This window comes from Lithobates pipiens, unplaced genomic scaffold (assembly GCF_037356315.1).
Source record: "Lithobates pipiens isolate NorthernLeopardFrog02 unplaced genomic scaffold, aLitPip1_a1.2 Scaffold_25, whole genome shotgun sequence".
NCBI classification, from domain to species: Eukaryota; Metazoa; Chordata; class Amphibia; order Anura; family Ranidae; genus Lithobates; species Lithobates pipiens.
The window spans coordinates 148,833,491-148,854,528 of record NW_027507787.1 but is presented as its reverse complement, the minus strand read 5'-3'; the positions used below and the strand labels follow the sequence as shown (position 1 = coordinate 148,854,528).

Below are 21,038 nucleotides of genomic sequence, written 5' to 3'. Positions count from 1 at the left end.
CATTGTGAAAGCACTCAGGCTTTCACACTGAGACTGCAGGGGAGGCAATTTACAGGCACTATTTTTAGCCTAAAAGCACCTGAAAAACGCCCCCCGTGTGAAAGGTGTCTAACTTAGATTTTATGAGGTGAAGGGAGAGGGAGAAGGGAAAAAAAAAAAAAAAATCGGCATAACATAAAATTGGCATCATATATCGGCCGCCGCGATTTCTAAATATCGGCATCGGCCAGAGAAAAACCCATATCGGTCGACCTCTAGGGGGAAGCTCTGGGTCCTGGCAGGGGGCTGCGCTGGGTGATGGGAGTCCTCTCATCCTCCCCTTTTGGGGCCATTGTGTGTGTGTCTGTGCTGTGTGAGTCATGTGGGGAGGCCGCGGCCATTTTGTGGTAGCCACAGGTGTTTTTTTTTTTCCATCAGCCATTTTCTAGCAGTTTTCTTGGTGCTTAGACTTTTTGCTGAAGTGGCCATTTTCTAGTAGCCACAGTTGGTTTTGCCTCTAGAACAGAGCGCTTCCACACAGACACCTCATGGATGGCACAGGGGAGAGCGGACAGCAGCAGCAGCGTGGCGCCGTACCTGGGCCAGGGTGGTGAGCTCTGCAGGGGGCCCCTCAGTCTGTGCAGCTAGGAGGTTGGACTTTTGTGTGCCTTGCCTCAGGTCCCTAAGTGGTGACAGGCGAGTGTGGGTCAGCATGGCATCAGAAACTGGCGCTTCTTCACCAGACATCCCTGTGATTGCAACTGGTCCCCCTGCACCTGCGGTGCCTATGGACGCTCTGTCGGCGGTCCTGGAGGCCATTGTTGCCAGGGTGGAAGTGCCGTGCAAGGGGGTATAAAAAAAAAGCCCCCTCCCCACCGTCTTCTGGGGAAAGCTTTGATTCAGACTTGGGGCCCCGCTGTGACTGGCAGCCCCTGTTCTGATTTATCAGAGGATGCCGACCAGGACTGTTCAGACAGTGAGGATGACTCCGTGTCCGGGTCAGCGCAGGAAAAGATGCTTGTAGGAACACTTATTACAGCAGTGCGGGATACCCTAAAAATGGAGGGTATGGCGGGGACATCTACAGAGGTATTGGTCCCTTTCGGGTCCCACAAGCCGGCCCACATGCCTTAGGTGTTTCCTTACCTAACTTATTTTGCTAAGTTTATTAACTAGGAATGGGTAAAACCGCAGCGGGCCTTTCAGTCCCGAAACGCATAGTGGTGCGTTACCCCTTTGAGGAGAGTTTCTTGAAGAAATGGACATCTCCTCCGAGAGATCCCAGTAGCCACGTTAAATAACGTAACCACAATTTCGGTGGAAGGGACCCCTGCTTTCAAGGGCTCTGCTGACAGAAGTGTCAAGGCTTTTGCCCGGTCCATGTTTACGGTGGTGGGGTCAGCATTGTGGCCAGTGTTGGCCATGGCCCTGGTTTTGCAGACGCTGACTGAATGGGCTAAATTGTCTGCATGGAGCGGACAGACCAGTTGGTGCAGGACCTTAAGTATGTCTGTGATGCCGTCTTTTATATACGGCCCCCTTGCTCTCTATAGCCTCAGTATCAGCAGTAGTGCTACGGCGCCTGATTTGGCTGAAATGCTGGTCTGCGGACCAGGCATCTAAGAAAGCACTGGCGAACTTGTTCTTCCAGGGAGAGAGGCTATTTGGAGCCTCCCTTGATGACATTATTAATAATGTTACTGGGGGTAAGAGTACGTTGCTCCTACAGTCCAGGAAAGGTAAGGAGTCACGCCTTAGGCAAGGGCCCTCCTTTTTCTCTCATGTTGCCTGAGCCTGGCCTCATAGGGCTTCTTTAGCTGTGACAACATATTAATGTACCTCTTTTGCTAGATTATTTTGTCCTGTATTGTATTACTTTTTTTACTCTGTTATCCACAATATTCCATGCTCCTGAAGAAGCGTGAATGCACGCGCAACATGTTGAGCCTACATGAATTTTGAACAACAATACTTTACCGTCTGTCCTTCAGCCACACTCTTGGACACATGTTATTCTGGAATGACACTCACAGCTTCCAAGCTTTCTTGTAGTTTTATGGTCCTGTACAGCAGCGGTCGTACTGAGTATATGTGTATACAGATCTATTGTGGTTTTTATGAAATTGTATATTTATTTTCTAACATCAGGGGAAACGGAGCCATAGTAGTTACTACTGGGAGTCCTCAGTTTTTTCGGCAGTGTCTAAAGGTGTTGGTCACGAGTAAAGATGTGCTGTGCTGAGCTCTACTGGAAGCTTCCTTGCTGGGGCTAGCCATGCTGACCGGATCAGTTCTGATGTCCTTTCATTTTCTAAATGTATGGTACCTGGGCCTTGTGTCCTAAGAAACAAGGTTTTACTTTTTCATAGATAAAGTGTGAAGAAGATGGGGAGTTCCAGCAAATGCTGCAGTCACCTGCAAATCGCCTCAGTGAGCAGTCTCTCGCATGTCCAGTGTATAATGCATTGATGATCAAGGATCCAACAGATAAAAAGTTTGAACTTCCTTTTTAAAGACAACATGTATTTTGCAAGTGCAGTAGCACAGCCGGTTCTTGCTGCAATTGGTGTATCTCAGTACATTAAGGAACAGTTTGTGGAGATACCTGAAATTCTACCTGATCAGTAGGCCCGGCAATGGGCTGGTGTATCTGATGCACTATGTCTCACAGTAGATGCTATGAAAGACTCTATCATTTAAGCCTCATGGCTTATGCTTGGACTAGTGCATTCTCGCAGAGTTCTGTGGCTGAAAAATTGATCAGCCGAAGCACCGTGTAAAAAGCTCTTAGCCTGTTTTTTTCCCCTTCATGGGGTACGGCTATTTAGAGAGGATCTGGATAAATACATCCAAAGGACCTCTAATGGGAAAAGCTCTCTTTTACTAGTAAAGAGGTTCAAACATTTCTCCTTTAATCGTGCTGCCTCTCCTATGCCAGGGGCATCTACCTCTAGGCAGTCTCGGTGGCCTCAACCATCAGGTTCAAGGGAAAGTCCCCAAGGGCAGCACCAGGGTCAGAAGAGATCTTGGGGCAGAAAGCCCACAAAGCAGAATGCTAAAGCCTTCTCATGAAGGGGCACCCCACTCGATCAGGTGGGGGGAAAGGTCCTAAGATCTGGCAGGAATAATGTCAATAAAAATAACCTAAGCTGCGCAAGATAGGTCCTATACCTAATAATCCGTGCCTTGATCTATAATTATAGATGTACAGGTGAATAATAAAGTGCATACATAATAAACACACAGCTGGTATAAAGTGCAAGTGCAATCTGTGGCAAGCAAATAATGTGCACACAAATGTAAACACAGCTGGGAAAAAAGTGCAGAAAGTGCCAGAACCACACTCGATAAATTTGATTAAAATATATAAACCTAACCATTACGTGGTGCCACCATATACATATAACACAAATTAAAATAAAAACAAAGTGCTTAATGCATACCAATGTGACAAAAAAATTGCAAAAAGTCAATAAAAATTTTTTTTTATATATATATATATATATATATATATAAAAGTGCAAGTGCATACACCGTATGATTGTCCCAATATGATGAACAGTAACCAGTCTTTTGTAGCAGCCTGTGTTAGGCTGTAATGAAAAACAAAGTACTGATGGTGGTGAGAGAGATGCAAAACGACGTGCTCTCCATTGATCAAATTAGCAACATGCTTCTACATCCAGCCGTGATTCTGAATCATGCATAGGTGAAATCCAGAAACCCCTTATGGTAATGAGCTCACCTTGGAGCGTGTGACTAGCTTTTACACTAAGTCAAATTGCGCATATGAACCACTATGGGTTTCTCAGCTGTTTCCCTGGATCAGAAGTTTCCTCAATGCAGTATTCAAAAAGTGCATGAAAAGTTTAACCACTCCCCCCCACTCGCATGTATAAGGTGCGTCAGTGCACCGTACTTCATAGAGCCTAAAAGATACTGAAAACAGTCTGGGTATGGCTTTGAGGGTGTGGCATCTTCCTCAGGGGGTTTGTTACAAACCCCCTGAGGAAGATATGCCACACCCTGAGTATCTACACGCGTAGGGGAGGGGCCAGGATGGAGTGAGAGACAGTATACCTGCCTGTATTCTCTATGAATACACTTTGGTTCTTCCTGAGCTCAAAGATCTGAATAGGCACTTAAACATCTGATCCCTTTCGTAATCTGATCAGTTATGTCCATCCTGTAAATAAAGGAGTTTTTTGGCTCTAATCAAAAATGCATATCTTCATGTGGCAAATTTTCCCGCTCAGGAGAAATTTCTGCGTTTTGAAACAGGAAATTATAATTTCAGTTGTGGCCCTGCCATTCGGTTTAGCCATAGCACCACGGGTGGTCTGAAAGATTCTGGCACCTCCTTTAGCCAGATTAAGGGCTCAAGGCATAAAGGTCCTAGCCTATTTAGAAGATCTACTTTTAATAGATCATTCAGTCTCGGGTCAAAAACCAGAGTCTGATCAAAGCTGTAACTACCTGAAATTTCTGGGTTGGATACTCAACCTAGGAAGATCCTCCATAAAAAAAGATTACAGTATTTGGGGCTGGTTATAGATACCATACAAAAGAAGGTATTCTTACCCCAGACAAGAATCCATTCCATTGTAGGACTAATTCAACTTGTCAAAGAAAAATCCTTCCATTTGGCTGTGCATGAGATTGTTAGGGGAAATGGTGGCTTCCTTCCAGGCCGTCCCGTACGCACAGTTTTTACTCAAAAAATGTTTCAAAGCACCTTCCTGTCGGTCTGGAATAAAAATATTAAGGCCTCGTTTGTTTCCAATACGCTTGGCTTCCGACGCAAGTCAGAGCCTAAATTGGTGGTTGTTATCCAGCAAAAGGAAAAAATCTTTTTTTACCTGTATCCTGGAAGGTGTTAACAATAGATGCCAGCCTTCTAGGCTGGGGAGCAGCCCTGGAAAAAGATTCTGTCCAGGGGAGATTGTCCAGGTTAGAGGACCTTGCTTATCAACTTTTTGGAATATTCGGGTAGGACGTCTGGCCCTAGAATCTGGGACGGTGAGACTACGGGACTGTCCTGTCAGGATTCAGTCTGACAAGGCCACGGCGGTGGCTTACATCAATCACCAGGGGGGCACGAGAGGTCGTGCAGCCCAAAAAGGTGAATGTTCTAGCTTGGGCAGAACACAACATTCCTTGCCTATCGGCAATTTTTATTTCAGGAATGGAGAGTTGGCAGGCGTACTATTTAAGTTGCCAACAATTATTTCCGGGAGAATCTCTTCACCCCCACATCTTCCTAGCGATATGTCTGGGTTGGGGTATTCCAGACAGGGCCCTTTTTGTGTCCAGATTCATCAACAAAATCGACAACTTTGTATCGAACAAGGGATCCGCTAGCAGGCGGAACAGGCGCATTCGTCTAACCATGGGATCAGTTTTCACTTATCTATGCATTTCCTCCAGTTCTGCTGCTTCCGAGCCTTCTCCGTAGGTTTAAGCAGGAACGAAAGGAGGTGATTCTGGTGGCCCCCAGTGAGTCCCAGAAGATCTTGATTTACCGAGATCATAAGAATGGCAATAGGAGTCCTTCTGGCTCTGCCGTTTATAGCCAGACCTTCTCACACAAGGTTCGGTATTTCATCCTACCTTTATGGATGTAAAATTTAACAGGTTTGACTGTTTAATCCCACTCTATAAAAGATTGTGGGTGATCTCCTTCGGTAGTGTCTACTTTGACTAATGCCAGGAAGCCGGCTTCCAGAATCGCTTAGTATAAAGTCTGTAAGGCATATGTTTCTTGGTGTGTATCCAGGGGTTGGCACCCCAGGAAGTATGTCATAGGCAAGATCCCCGATTTCCTGCATATGGGATCTGAAATTAAGCTGGCCTTAACTTCTGCCAAAAGCCAGATCCTGGCCTTGTCAGTGTTTAAAATGAAATAGAGAAAGAGACGGCGCCCTCTAAGTGCAGCAGTAAAGTTACTCAAATTTATTAAAAATGGTTAAACACTCACATTAAATTAGTGGTGTAAAGGCACATCAAAGATGTAATGTTTTATCCGTATGTCCATAGGGACGACTCGCAGGGCTGTAAGGCAGGGTTCCGGGCATCTGACTTTTTGACCGATGGTTGGTGGTTTAGTCTATTCCATAGATTTCCTCGGAATGGTCAGAGTAATCGGGGTAGTGCTGGTCGCTGTGGTGCCCTTGATCTGATGTTCGAGGAGTCTGTGTCCTCAGGAGACGGGCTGGACTAAGCGGCGCTTCGGAGCAATTTCTCTGTATAGTTCCATCTACATGACATATATTTTCTTATCTTTGTTACTACCCACTGTTTATGCCCCTCCCACTTAGTCTTTAAATTTGCCTCCATCACACATTCATTATCTAAAGCCTGATGAAGGAGCATGCATGCTCCGAAGCGCCGCTTAGTCCAGCCCGTCTCCTGAGGACACAGACTCCCTGAACATCAGATCAAGGGCACCACAGCGACCAGCACTACTCTGACCATTCCGAGGAAATCTATGGAATGCCAAGAACCCTGCCTTACAGCCCTGCGAGTCGTCCCTATGGACATACGGATGAAACATTACATCTTTGATGTGCCTTTACACCACTAATTTAATGTGACTGTTTTTTAACCATTTTTAATAAATTTGAGTAACTTTACTGCTGCACTTAGAGGGCGCCGTCTTTCTCTATTTCATTGTTTCCTAGAGCTACTTCTTGCTTTAAGACTGGCAGCCCTTTAGGGTACAGCCTGTACTACTGACCCTCCTCACGGACCACTTTGATCTACATAGACCCCGAACCCTTCATCGTGGATATACTTAAAACCCACACAAAAATCTATATACTTTTGCTATATAAACACGATCAATTTTATATACTAACATTCTTTTATCATACTACAATATTTTGGGTATCCCCAGCGAGCGCCATATTCCCCTCCTCTGCTGTGCTACTCAGTGTTTTCAATGGCCTCTTGCTTCCCAATCTTGGCGTGTAGCTTATTCTGGGGGGTAACACGGATTATTTCCCCTATCAAGGCACCTCTAAATCCTTGGGATTTAAATTTGGTCTTATCAGCTTTGCTGAATCAGGCGCTTGAACCTTTACGAGAAATTTCCTTGGCTCTTTTGACAAGAAAGATAATCTTTCTGGTTGCTATTTATTCTGCTAGAAGAGTATCGGCACTAGCGGCTCTGTCTTGTAAAGAGCCATATTTAATCATGCATAAGGATGAGGTGTTTTTTTTTTTTTTGTCCTCATCCTGAATTCCTGCCAAAAGTGGTAACAGGTTTTTTTCATTTAAACCAAGATATTATTCTTGCTTCTTTCTCCCCAGAGGCTCAATAGTGAAGCGAAAGCGCTACGTTCCCTTGATGTAATAAGAGCGATCAGAGTCTATTTAAATGCGACAGCTCAGGTTCGTAAAACACGTTTTGTTTGTACTGCCAGATGGTCCAAAATATGCACAGGCAGTGTCAAAATCTACAATTTTCCAAATGGAATCGTTAAGTGATTGTTCAAGCTTCGACTTTTTTTTCGAAAATTCTTCCTTATGCTAGAGCACACTCATCTAAAGCTATTAGTGCCTATTGGGTGGTGCATCATCAGGCCTCTATGGCTCAGATCTGTAAGGCCACGACTTGGTCTTCGGTTCATACGTTTATCAGATCTTATCAAATCGATATTTAAAGTCTTGAGGATATTGCCTTTGGGCGCAGTATACTGCAGGCTGCAGCATGAGTCCTCAGGCCTCCTGTTTTTGTTGTCTCCCTCCCCTTTAGGTTGCCATTGCTATGGGACATCCCACATAGTAACTACTATGGGTCTGTGTACCCTGATGTAAGAAAAGAAAACAGGATTTTTAAAACTGCTTACCTGTAAAATCCTTTTCTTTGATGTACATCGGGACACAGAGGTCCCTCCCTTCTTGGTATACACTTGTATTGCTTGGCTACAAAACTGAGGACTTCCAGTAGTGGGAGGGATTATATAGGGAGTACACGTCTTGCCTTAGGGGCGTGCCAGTGTCCATCACTTATCAGTGGTCCATATAACCCACATAGTAACTACTAAGGCTCTGGGTCCCCTGATGTACATCAAAGAAAAGGATTTTACAGGTAAGCTGTTTTAAAAATCATGTTCAGTTTTGCATAAATTCGTTGGGAAAGATGGTGGCTTCTTTCGAGGTCGTTCCTTATGCGCGGTTTCATTAAAGACTGCTGCAAAACAGTATCCTGTCAATTGGGAATAAGAAGGCCCAACCTCTGGGCTTCCTAACGCTTTTATCCCCCAATATGCATCAGAGCCCCAATTGGTGGTTGATATCCGAAAATCTTCAAAAAGAAAGGAATCCTTTCTACCAGTTACCTGGAAGGTGGTAACAGACTCCAGCCTTCTGGGCTGAGGAGCAGTCCTGGAAGAAGCATTTGTCCTAGGAAATGGTCTAAATCAGTGATGACCTTGTCCATCAATATTCGAATGATTCAGGAAGTACGCCAGGTCCTCGAGGCCTGGACGCTCAATCAATGGAATTGTCCTATCAGGATCCAATTCGACAGTGCCACAGTTGTGGCTTTTATCATTCACCAAGGGGGCACGAGAATTCGTGTGGCCCAGAAAGAGGTGAATCATATTCTGTCTTGGCAGAAAACATTCTTTGCCTATTAGCAGTTTTCATTCCAGGAATAGGAATTAACAGGCGCACTACTTGAGTCGCCAACAATTTTTCCTGGGAGAATGGTCCTTTCACCCTGACATGTTTCTGTTGATATACCAGAAGATGGGGAGTTCCATATGTTAAATTTTGTGTCAAGGACAAGTGATCCCATGGCATATGAAAGGGATCCCTGAAAGAATCGTGGGTGGTTAGCTTCAGTAGTTCTACTTGGCTAAATGCTAGGAAGCTGGGGGGAGGGGAATCATTTTCTTGGTTGCCATGTCTTCTGCTAGAAGAGTATGTCTGTTGGCTGCTCTTTCTTGTAAGGAGCCGTATTGGTTGTTCATAAGGACGAGTCTGAATTGCGGCCTCATCCTGAATTCTTACCGAAGGTAGTGCCAGGTTTTCATTTAAACCAGGGTATTGTTCTGCCTTCATTTTTTTACAGAACTTATTTTCTGTGGAAGACAGGTCACAAAATTTTCTTTGGGTGAGAGCGGTCAAGGTCTGTTAAAAGTGACCTCTCAGACAAATGTTTTGTTTGTGTTGCCAGATGGTCCTAAAAGAGCACAGGCCGTATCGAAATCTACTATTTCTAAATGGATTAGTCGAGTGATTGTGCAAACTTATAGTTTTAAGAGGAAAATTCCTCATTTTCATATTAAAACGCCCTCCACCAGGGCTGTTAATGCTTCTTGGGCAGTGCATCACCAAGCCTCCATGGCTTAAATATGCAAGGCCGCAACTTGGTCTTCAGTCCATACATTTACCAGATTCTATCAAGTAGATGTAAAAGGCATGTGGACATCTCCTTTGGGTGCAGTGTACTGCAGGTTGCAGTATGAGTCCTCTAGTCTCTTGGTGCCCTACTTTGTGTCTCCCTCCCTTCAGTTGGCATTGCTATCGGACATCCCACATAGTAACTACTATGGCTCTGTGCCCCGTGATGTACGATAAGAAAATAGGATTTTTATAACCGCTTTTCTTTGAAGTACACCACAGGACACAGGTCCCTCCCTTCTTGGTATGCACGTATATTGCTTTGCTACAAAACTGAGGTACTCCCACCAGTGGGAGGGGTTATATAGGGAGTACACTTTTTAATTTAGGGTGGTCCAGTGTCCCCTGATGTACTTTAAAGAAAAGGATTTTACAGGTAAGTGTTTATTTAAAAAAAATCCTTTTATTCTCTTCTCGGGCCTTGCAAAGGACACCCTGCTTCAAAGTCTATCACTGAAGAACACTAATCACTAGAGCTTACACTCTAAGGGCTCTTTCACATATGCAGACAGTTCAGGTCCGCCTGTCAGTTTTTCAGACTGGCCTGTGGATGCTCCATATACATATATACGGATGTCAGTGGTGACATGTCCGCTGACATCCGTTCCGCTAAATCCAAACGGATGGAAAACGTATTTTCCATCCATCAGATCGGATGAAAACGGACCATCTAATCCCCTATAGAGGAGAGCGGGGCTATGACAGATCTGTCTCTGCACAGTGAACGGAGACGGTTTTGTCATCCGTCAGCTCCCTGCTGAGCAAGTGGGGTCCGTTAAAATGGACAGTCCCATGTGAAAGGGGCCTACAGGACATATCTCCTGAGTTGTTAAGCGCTCATTCCACCAGACTGGTGGACATTTCTTGTTTTTTTTGGCACCAATCCTCTGTAGTCTTGCTTTGTATGGGTACCTCCTGGTCCTGTGTTCATACCTTTTTTAAAGTTTTACCAGGTGAATGTCCAATCCAGTAAGCTGCACTTTAAACTTAGGTCTGTCGACCCTTTTTCGGTTTGTTGGCACAGTTCTTTTGCCAAATTGTTGCCTACCCCTATTCATTACTTTGGAATTTCCCAGTTTCTGTGAATACTTTACCCGTGGCTTGTACTTTACCATTAAGATAAGATGAATTTTGATCTAGCTGTAAATTCCATATCTTTGAGTATAGGACACTGGCTACCCTCCCTTATTCCAATCCTGCATGTTACAAAAACTGAAGACTCTCAGAATGGGGTAGGATTATAGGGGAGGTGCACAGAGGGCTTGTCCTCAAAAGCTTTCCAGTGTCCAGTCAATAGAAAGTATGAAAAAACATAATGCAGGGGGAAGGGGAGAGAGAAATAAGCACCAAGCCATCTATAGTACAGTAACGTTTTATTCATAGGTGCAATAATAAAAAGCATAAAGTGCGCTCACATTGTAGTAAGTGTAACAGGCGTGTCAGGTGAACAGTGTCAGTATGGGGAAGCCCAAAGGAGCAGCAGCAGGCCCCCTGTGTCAGCCTCAGCTGTGGTTACAAGGGACTCGGGAAGACCCCGGCCGTATCACTCGGTGATCGGAAGGTGGAGAGCTGTCAAAACCTGGTGGAGCTGGGGGCGTGGCCTGGACATGGCGGAGTGAGGTTGTGTGCTATCTGAGCTCCCGTCCTCCCCCCGTCCTCCTCCCGACTATCGGAGCCTGCGTTGATCCCCTCGTTGATCCCCTCGCCTACCGCCTGACCGCCTGACCGGGGTATGCCTGTAAGGAAGCAAAAGACTAAGACGAAGGGGAAGCCCAGTCAGGCTAGACCACGGGAGTCCGGCGGGTCGATTACCCAATTCCTGACACAGCCACAGCTGACTCACGCTGCCCCTGAGATGGCGACCGCACGTGCAGAGGGAGAGGAAGTCCCGGAGAGTGGCCCGTCATCGCCGGCTGCTTCGCTTGGTGCGGACTCACGTTCGGATGTCCCGTCTGCCCTGCGGACATGTACTACACCTCCGCTAGTGTCTGTGGCGGGTACCGAGGAAAATGCGGAGCTGTGGGCGCTTCTGAGAGCACTCCCTACCCGAACGGATATCGAAACTCTCATTGGTCGCCTGGAGACTCAGCACCGCAAGGAGCTGCAGGAGGTGAGAGGTGAACTGAGCTCCATCACGGAGCGCCTGGTGGCGGGGGAAAACACAGCGACGGACTTAGAATCTAGAGTTAGTGCGCTGGAGAGGTTGCAGGAAGCCCATATTGATGCCGCTACCCTGCTTCAGCTCCATCAGGAAGAAATTGAAGACAGGTGCAGGCGAAATAATCTCCGTTTGCGAGGTATCCCGGAGGTGACCGGATCTGAGGATTTGGCCGTCATGGCCACTGCCATCTTCCACATGCTGCCTGGTTCTCCGCTACCACAGACCCTGGAATTTGACAGGATACATAGGGCTCTGGGGCCACGGTCGCAGGACATTAATAGACCGCGAGATGTTATCTGCCGTCTCCACCACTACTCCCACAAGGAACTGATCTTGCGTAGAGCGTGGGAGGCAGGTGATGTGGATTTTGATGGGGCGTCTGTTAAAATTCTACCTGATGTTTCTAGAGCTACCCTACAGAGAAGAGCCATGCTCCGCCCTGTGTTGGAGGCTGCCCGCCGGCGGGGGGTCACATACCGTTGGGGGTACCCATTAGCGGTGATCTTCAGGAAAGATCAGCAGTTGCTTCACCTCCGCTCCCCAGGCGATCTCCCGGCTTTATTTACCTTCCTAGACGCTGATCCTGTTTCTCTCCCGAACTGGCTGATGTTTCTACCTCCAACGGGGGGAAGGTCCGGGTCGCAGTCCTCATGGAGATCGGCCCCGTCGAGGACTCAGAGACGCCGCCGTGGATCCTGTGCACCCACGCCGGAGGGAGGGAGTGTGTGAATTGTGAGATGGGCCTATAGAATTCTACCACCCTGACTTCTGTTATGCTCTGTTATGCTCCTGCTGTCTCCCACCCGGTTTTGCTCTACCCCTTTGGATCTCCTATGCTGATGACCGGAGAGGTGACCCTCCTTGACCCTCCTTGACTGCTCCATAGACTGGTAAAGGTGGCGGACCTCTTTGGGGTGGTGGGGTGGTGGGGTGGGCTAATGTATTTTTTTTTTTTTTTTTTTTTTTTTTTTTTTTTTATTATTGATTTATCTGCCCGGGGAGTTTTGGGGAGTCCTGGGGAATCTGATGGGGATTTATAAATACTCCGCCATATGGTGCCGGCTGACTTGGAGTGGCTTCCCGGGAAGTTGGGTTGGATTCCCTTTTTTGTCCATCCCCCCCCCCCCCTCCCCTTGTTTCATGTTATTTTATTTTTTTTTTTTTTCTTTGCATTTTCTTTTCCTAATTATTTCTTTTGGCCCCGGGCACTGTCCTATGGGGCCCACCATGAATGCAGGATGTTATGCAGGATGTTATCCTTTATGCCTCCGGCGCTTCGGGGGGTCTGTCGGACTATATGTGACTATATGTGACTATATGTGGCTGAGGTGCCTCTCCGGAAGCTGGTTTTGCGACTCCTCTGAGGGGTCGCTTTGACTCTGTTCCTGTTTGTGTGGTATACCCGGGGCACCCGGAGTGGGGATGCTACCCTCCTGGGATGGTGGGGAGAGGGTCGTTCATGCTCTTCTCCCCCCTGTTCTGGCTGGGGGAGTGCACCCGGGGGGTCGGGTGGGGGACGCTGATGTTATGTTGCTGATGTTACCATGATGTTACCATGGCCGCCTGGCTGTCAGGGTTGCATTCCTTTTGCTCTTATGTTATGTTTGTTTTTTCTGTTTTAATTTTGCTTGCATGAATTTTTGGGGGCTTTAGCTATATACCTATACACACCTGGGGCATGCTGCATGTTGTGATTTATATGAATGGGGGGATTTGTTGCCGGGCCATTTGTCCTATTGGGCGGAGTGGCGGGTGTACATAAGGGTGCTCTGCACCTGATACCTGCCACACTGCTACATGTGGCCCGCCTCCCCTACCCGCTGGGGGATTGAGAGGAGACCGGGGACGCTGCCTTGGTTGGCCCTGATGCGATTAACCCCGGGGCCACGTGCCCCCCCTTTTTATAGGGGATGGGGCTGGTTGTTTCGGGGGAATAGACTTTGCGGCGGCTCCTGGTGTGTGTCCTCCCCTCCCACCCCCCGTTGACCCCATTTTGGGGTGGGGGGGGTGGGATGGGGGGAGTGTGTGGCTGTTGATGACATACGCTAGTACAGCTCCTCGGGTTCAGTGAGGTCGGGGGGAGCCGAGGGCTCATACTCCTTGGCTGTTCCAGGTCGCTTCCCCACATAGGCCGGCACGTTCTCCGCCATTTTTTGGTAGGGACGTGCCACGCAAGCATTTGGCTTGTCTTTAGGGGTTTTTTTTTTTTTTTTTTTTTTTTTTTTTTTTTTTTTTTTTTTTGATTTAAGGGACACCCTACTGTGAGTCTTTCCCTTTCCCACTCTCAACCCCCCCCTTCTCTTCACTCCTTTCCCTCCTCCACATCTCCCTTCTTCTCCTTCCCGGTCTCTCTTCCCTTCTGGTTGAGGATGGACAGCCTGTCATTTTACTCCTTAAACGCGAAAGGGCTTAACACCCCGGAGAAACGGCGTATGTTAATGCATGACCTAAAAAGGGCGAAAATTGATATAGCTTATATCCAGGAAACTCACTTTAAAGAGGATCGATTACCGGTCCTCAAGAATAGATTCTTTCCTTCGATGTACCACTCCACTAATAAAACTAAATCTCGGGGTGCCTCTATTCTTATCTCCTGTAATGTACCTTGGACTCTCACGGATTCCGAGATAGACCTGGAAGGACGTTATGTCTTTCTTAAAGGACTGGTGGGAGGTGTACGGGTGACACTAGCGAATGTCTACGCCCCTAACGAGGGCCAGGACGTGTTTGTGCGGCGTCTTTTGACCAAGCTGATTGCCTTTCAGGTGGGTCAATTGATCCTGGGTGGAGACTGGAATGTACCCTTGGCCCCCCACGTGGATACCTCGGCGGGCTCGTCCTCTATATCTATTAGTGCCCGTAAGCGTATCATCGCATGTCTCCATGCGTCACAATTAGTCGATATATGGCGTTTACAGCATCCGGGTGACAGGGACTATACCTTCTACTCTCCGCCTCACAAAATCTACACAAGAATTGATTATTTTTTTATACCACATAGCCAATTACATGCGGTCAGGGCCTCCTCTATAGGTCAAAAGACATGGTCGGATCATGCCCCCATTATGCTGACATACAAGCTGTCTGCCACTTCTTCCAGACGGACACGTTTTTGGCGTCTTAATGACAGCTTACTACAGCGACCTGAAATACTGGAAGAGGTGACTAGGGAGCTTACTCTTTATTTCCAGACGAACACGACGGCTGACTCCTCCCCGGGGGTGGTGTGGGAAGCACACAAAACGGTTATTCGGGGTGTCCTGATTAAACACGGTTCGCGCATCAAAAAAGAGACTGGGAAACAGCTGGACTCACTTCTGGCCGAACTCCAGGTTCTGGAGTCAAAACACAAGGTCTCCCTGGATCCATCCGTGGAGGCTGAACTCTCCTCTATTCGAAGCCAGGTCAATGACCTCCTTGGCTACAAAGCCAAGGCGGCGTTACAAAAATGCAGACTTATGGCTTATGAATCGGGTAATAAGTGCGGGCGCGGTCTGGCGCAGGCGGTTCGAGACATCAAGACACAGACCTATGTCCCTCGAATCAGGTCGGAAGCGAATGTAGATGTCGGCCTCCCGCACCAGATAGCGGCTGCATTCAAAAACTTCTACAATACCCTTTACAATCTACCACCTCTCCCGGGAGGACGACCTCTGATGGAGGCGTATGTGAGTTCTAGCCAGACTCCCAAACTATCATCTGACAGTGTAGCTGAGTTAGAGGCCCCGATAACTCCTGAGGAGTTGGAGTCGGTGCTTAACACGGCTAAACCTGGGAGGGCGCCTGGACCGGATGGTTTCACCCTCCCGTATTATAAGACGTTATTTTCCATCCTTAGCCCTCGTATGGTGACCTTTTTTAATGACATAGGGAACACGGCCACCTTTGTTCCTGATACTACTCGGGCTCATATTACGGTCATCCCTAAAGAAGGCAAAGACCCCTTGGCCTGTAGTAGCTACAGACCCATCTCATTGTTAAATACGGATCTTAAATTATTTACCAAGATAATAGCAACACGATTGGCCAGACGATTGGCCAGACATGTGCAGTCCCTAGTCCATCAGGATCAGGTGGGCTTTATTCCTACGAGGGAAGCCAGAGACAGTACAATCAAGGTATTGAACCTGATCCACGTTGCGAACCAGGGTCCTATTCCTTCTATTTTCCTTAATACAGACGCCGAAAAAGCCTTCGACAGGGTTAACTGGGAGTATATGTCCACTGTCCTCCACCACATAGGCTTAGGTGAGAAAATGCTTAGGTGGATAGCCCAATTATATGCTACTCCGACGGCACAAATTAAGGTGAACGGGATATTATCGGAACCCCTGCTGATTAAAAATGGAACCAGGCAGGGCTGCCCGCTGTCGCCGCTTCTTTTTGCCCTTTCCTTGGAGCCTTTTTTATGTAGAATTAGGAATAACCCCGATATCCAAGGCATAGTGGTGGGTGATGCTCACTTCAAGGTCTCTGCATATGCGGATGACTTGCTTTTCTCTCTCTCCAATCCAGCGATATCCCTCCCGAATCTCCTCCGGGAATTCGAGGAATACGGACAAGTCTCCAATCTAAAGATTAACTACACTAAATCAGAAGCCATGGGAGTGGCACTGTCGCAAGCGACCATACAGGGGCTTCGGTCCAGCTTTAATTTTAAATGGTCGCCCACGGCACTGTCGTATTTGGGGACTTTTGTCCCGGTAAATCTAAACCACGTTTTTAAACTTAATTTCCCTCCCTTACTGATCAGAACCAGGACTCTTCTGGAATCCTGGAACAAAGGCCTTCATTCATGGTTTGGCAGGTGCAACCTGCTTAAGATGTGCATCCTGCCCAAATTTTTATATTTGCTGCAGGCACTCCCTATTTCGGTACCCACATCATATTTCCGACAGGTTCACGGTTTATTTACTGGTTTTATCTGGGCATATAAGAAGCAGAGATTGGCCCGGAACTTACTCTCCATGCCCAAACCCTTCGGCGGCCTTGCCGTTCCTGATATAAAGAAATATTATCAGGCGGTACACCTCGGTAGAATTGTAGACTGGTGCAGGCACCGGGATCTGAAGCTTTGGATCCGGTTGGAGCAGGCCCTGGTCCGGGTGCCATTAACAGGGGCCATCTGGTGTTATAGACACCTCCCAGCCTACATGAAGAGGCATCCCTTGATAGGGACGACTCTACGGGTGGGGTCACAGACTTGCTCAAAGGGGTTGCTTTCCACGCCTAACTCCCCGCTATTTCCTATCATGGGGAACCCACAATTCTTCCCCGGGATGGACCCCCATCTTCTACAGGTTATGACCAGTAGTGGGCGCACACAAGCACGATGTTTCCGGATAGATGGGGATTGGCCGTCCATAGAGGTGCTCTGTAATACATCGGGACCTTATAAATTAGCTTTCTGGACTGCTGTCCAACTTAGACATTTTCTTCGAACTCTTTCATTCCCCCTCCGATTTGATGGACCGTTGACCGCCTTTGAGGAATGTTACTCTGGTAACGGGGTGCTTCCAAGAACGTTGTCCACAATGTATAATCTCCTTATCACACCCGGGGATAATGCCCATCTGACCTTTATGACAAAATGGGAGAGGGACTTGAACTGTACGTTTACTCCGACCCAGATTCACAACATTGTAGCATTGGCCCTGAAATCTACCATCTGTACTACTACACAGGAAACGAACTATAAAATTTTGACGAGATGGTACTTAACTCCACAGGTTTTACACTCTTTCTATCCGACCACCTCTGCGCTTTGTTGGAGATGCGGACTGGAACAGGGCACTTTGTTGCATGTATTTTGGGCATGCTCGAAGTTGTCTTATTTTTGGTCCACTGTGAGGACCGTTACTCAAAAATTTACGGAGTATAATGTCCCTAATGACCCGGCCTTTTTCCTCCTGCACATGAATGCCATGTCCATTAAAAAGTACAAAAAATCCATTTTATGTCCATTGGTGAATGCCGCAAGAGCATGTATACCGCTCCATTGGAAAAGCGAGGCCCCTCCATCGGTGGCGTCCTGGGTTCGTAAGGTGGAGGAAATTAGTAGACTGGAGGACCTGGTACTTACGGGGAGGCAACAGCAGGAAAGATTTAGGAAAACATGGGCACCCTGGCACCAATTTATTCTCTCGCCCGAAGGGGTACTTTTGAGAACTTTGTAATATGTTTGGCGATAGATACTGCATGGGGGGGTAGGGCAGTCCTGAATCAACCAGAAATCCCCCCCCCTCCCCTCCCCCCCCCTCCACCTCTCCCCTCACTCTTTTTCCCTCCCCCTCTTCCTCCCTATCTCTCTCCTTTCCCCCCCCTCACCCCACCCCCCTCTCCTCCCTCTCTTAGTCTTCCATGTCAGGACCCCTTCCCCTATTTTTAATGATCTCTGCCTTGGTATTGGGTCTCTACCGGGGTATCGAGGTTCTGATGAGAGCTGGAGATGGGGGAACTGAAGGGATTAAGGCTCCCAATTACGTTTCGGTATTTCAGATGCTATGGAGGAGCCATGCACAATGGGGGTTTTTTTTTTTTTTTTTTTTTTTTTTTATGACCCTGTCCCTTCTGTGAACTCGGTAATAGGTTTGATGTTGGTTCCCCTTTTTTCCCTCCCTCCCCTTTTCTTTTGTATCCCACTTCTATGTTGTATTATATGTTTATGCCCATGTTGGGCATTGTTTGAAAAATAATAAAAATTTATATTTGAAAAAAAAAAACCTGGTGGAGCCTGTTGCCGTGCTGTGCAGGATTTGACAGCTCTCCACCTTCAATGGTGGAAACCAGGAGCAAGGCAATCAGGAGGGGCAGTAGCTGAGGCAAACATTTGCTCTGCTAATGGGCTGAATGGCACTCAAACCAGTCAGAGTGCATCTTCTTCCCCTGTCCTGCAGCAACACCCTATTTTAACAATGGCCCTTGCTTTCGATTCTACCTCTATCCCAGGCTTGTAACAAGTGACTTATCTGACCAAGGTAGATTTCTTTTCAACCATATCAGAATTGCTTGTACAGGTCTTTATTCAGTCATCTCTGCCCAGAGCCTAAAAGCAGCAGGCTTTTTTTTTCACTTAATTTTGAAGAGGTAGACATGGGAAACGTTAAATTAGACCCCCAAAGGCAGTGTTGGAGGAGGGTAGAAGATTTTCAATCCCCAGCCACGCAGACACGTGATGCTATGGCTTCATGCAATATGCTTGCCAATGTAGATTCTGCTGTGCACAAAAGCCTCATTATAGTTGCACTTGATTCTCTGTCTTGCCATGCACCTCTGGGAATTAAGAGCCCTGTAAAGGTTAAAAAGGCATTCCCTTTGCTTAGTTCCCCTCAATGCCCCCTCACAACCTAATGCTGTCCTAGAAAAAAAACACACTTCATCTCTTGACTGCTGTATGTTTTTTTTCAAGCCAAACAAACACACTCCCTAGCTTGGGAGATTTCCAAGCACTAGAATTGGGAAAGTCCTTTCTCCACCCTTCAGGGAAGGTGATGACAAAAGATGCCAGCTTCACCAGCTACGGAGGAATATTTGCCTCTTACAGCTCAGAGGACCTGGTCATCCGGGGAAGCAAAGCTCCCCATTAAAATCTTGGAGCTCAGAGTAATAGTCTCTGCACCCCCAGGACACCCATCCTCACACACAGTGAGGCTACAATCAGACAATCCCACAGCAGTGGCCTATATCGGTCAAGGGGGAACCAGAAGCCAGAAAGCCTTGAAAGCAAGTCTGACCATCTCATAGATGGAAAAGGAAATCTGCAATCTCTGCTATTCACATCCTGGGAATGAACACTTAAAAAGGTGGATTTCCTCAGTCCTCATGACCTGCACCAAGGGAAGTGGTCCCTCCATCTTCAATATCCTATTTCTGAGATTTAGGACCCAGATGTGGATATTCTGGCTTCCAGACTCAACAAGTTATCCCTGTTTGTGGCCAGGTGTCATGCTTTAGCCTGCAATTTCCTGTCTGTGAAATTCTTATCTTTGCTGCAATGGTTCTGCTAAACCTCTGATTCTCTTCATATGTGTTGTTTGACTTCTGTGCTCACGTATGGGTGTCACCTGCTATACTGTACTACACTGTCCCTTCTATCACTTCCTGGCCTGCTTCCCTATATCAGACATGCACAGTCCAGCCTATGTTGCCTGAGCAACTTCTTAGTTCTCTGAGCTCCTGTTTGTTTAGTATTGTATTCAGTGTCTGACTTCCCATGTACCGACCCAAGCTTCATCTAGTTTGTGCTTGCCTGCTGTACACCCTGATCTTGGTTTGCTTGCTGGTTTTTATACTGTCTGGCATTTGTACTCTGCACACCTGGGCTTACCTGTAACTCACTCCCCTTTACATTTGTTATCGCATCAATCACTACAAAATTATACATGGTAGCTTTCTGAGAAAAGCAATTAATATATTCCTATACTTCTCTACTGTATATTTATATGTAAATGTATATGTACCAATATGCATAGCAATAAAATTAGCAACTCCCTGGAGAAATATGTATTAAAACAGTTGCAAATATTATAAAATAAAATATATACTAGTACAATATTTGCATATAAAACATAAATTACCATAGTGTTTATTCTCCGGAGTTAGGATAAAAAGAGCAGCACTGAGTGACAAATGTATACAACAAATGTTGGATGTGTGTGATGCCCTCAAATTGGGGGCACATAAGTGTCATTGGAAAAGGTAGTAAACCCAATAAAGTAAATGAGTGCTAATACATCATATCCGCAAAATCAATGACTTAATTTATGACTTTATAGACCTGCGGGTCTATAAACACAGATAAATACACCATCAAAATGTGAACCCATGAATAACCAAAGTGGGTGATATACCAATAATAAAGTGCATAGATAATGAAACAACAGAAGTGCAAAATCAATTGCTAGTGGTCACAATATATTAAATAAAAAAGTCCAACTGATGTAGAAAGGTCCACCTGTATCCACATCAAAATGTTCACATGACAAATAAAACACATTTAGTGATAAAAGATGATAATAAGTCTATGCAGGGGAGACGGTTCACCGGGAATTGTGTATCTGTCACCCAGGAGAAGGGTAGGTACTCTTACCGGAAACTGTGGACTCCCGTACCAGTGGAAGGGAGTCGAACAGGCTTGGATTGACGCTGAACCCAGGGTTATTGCCAGTCAGCTCCACACATTGCACTTTTTTTTGGATTTCTTTGTGTTCACATCTATTTTATTTGAACACATCTTCAGGATGTCAGTAAACACATTCATTTTTAATTTACACCATGTGGAGGCCTCGATTTTATCTTTTGATCCAATTAGATGTTCATCCATTGGACGAGTCATTTGGTGCATATCATCAGGACTTCCAGTGACAAGACGTCAGAGTTCAGCTTTAATCCTGGCGTGTTTGACTTGCTACCGCTGGTACGTGAATCCACAGTTACCAGTAAGAGTACCTACACTTCCCCCTGATTGATGGATGAACAACTCCCGGTG

At 46.6% G+C, this 21,038-nt stretch overlaps 1 protein-coding gene across 1 annotated transcript in view; it reads left to right on the top strand.

Moving 5' to 3' along the window:
• TDRD1 (tudor domain containing 1) overlaps positions 1–21,038 on the top strand; it is a 299,412-nt gene that overhangs the window by 258,046 nt on the left and 20,328 nt on the right. The gene's annotated exons all lie outside the window — the stretch shown is intronic.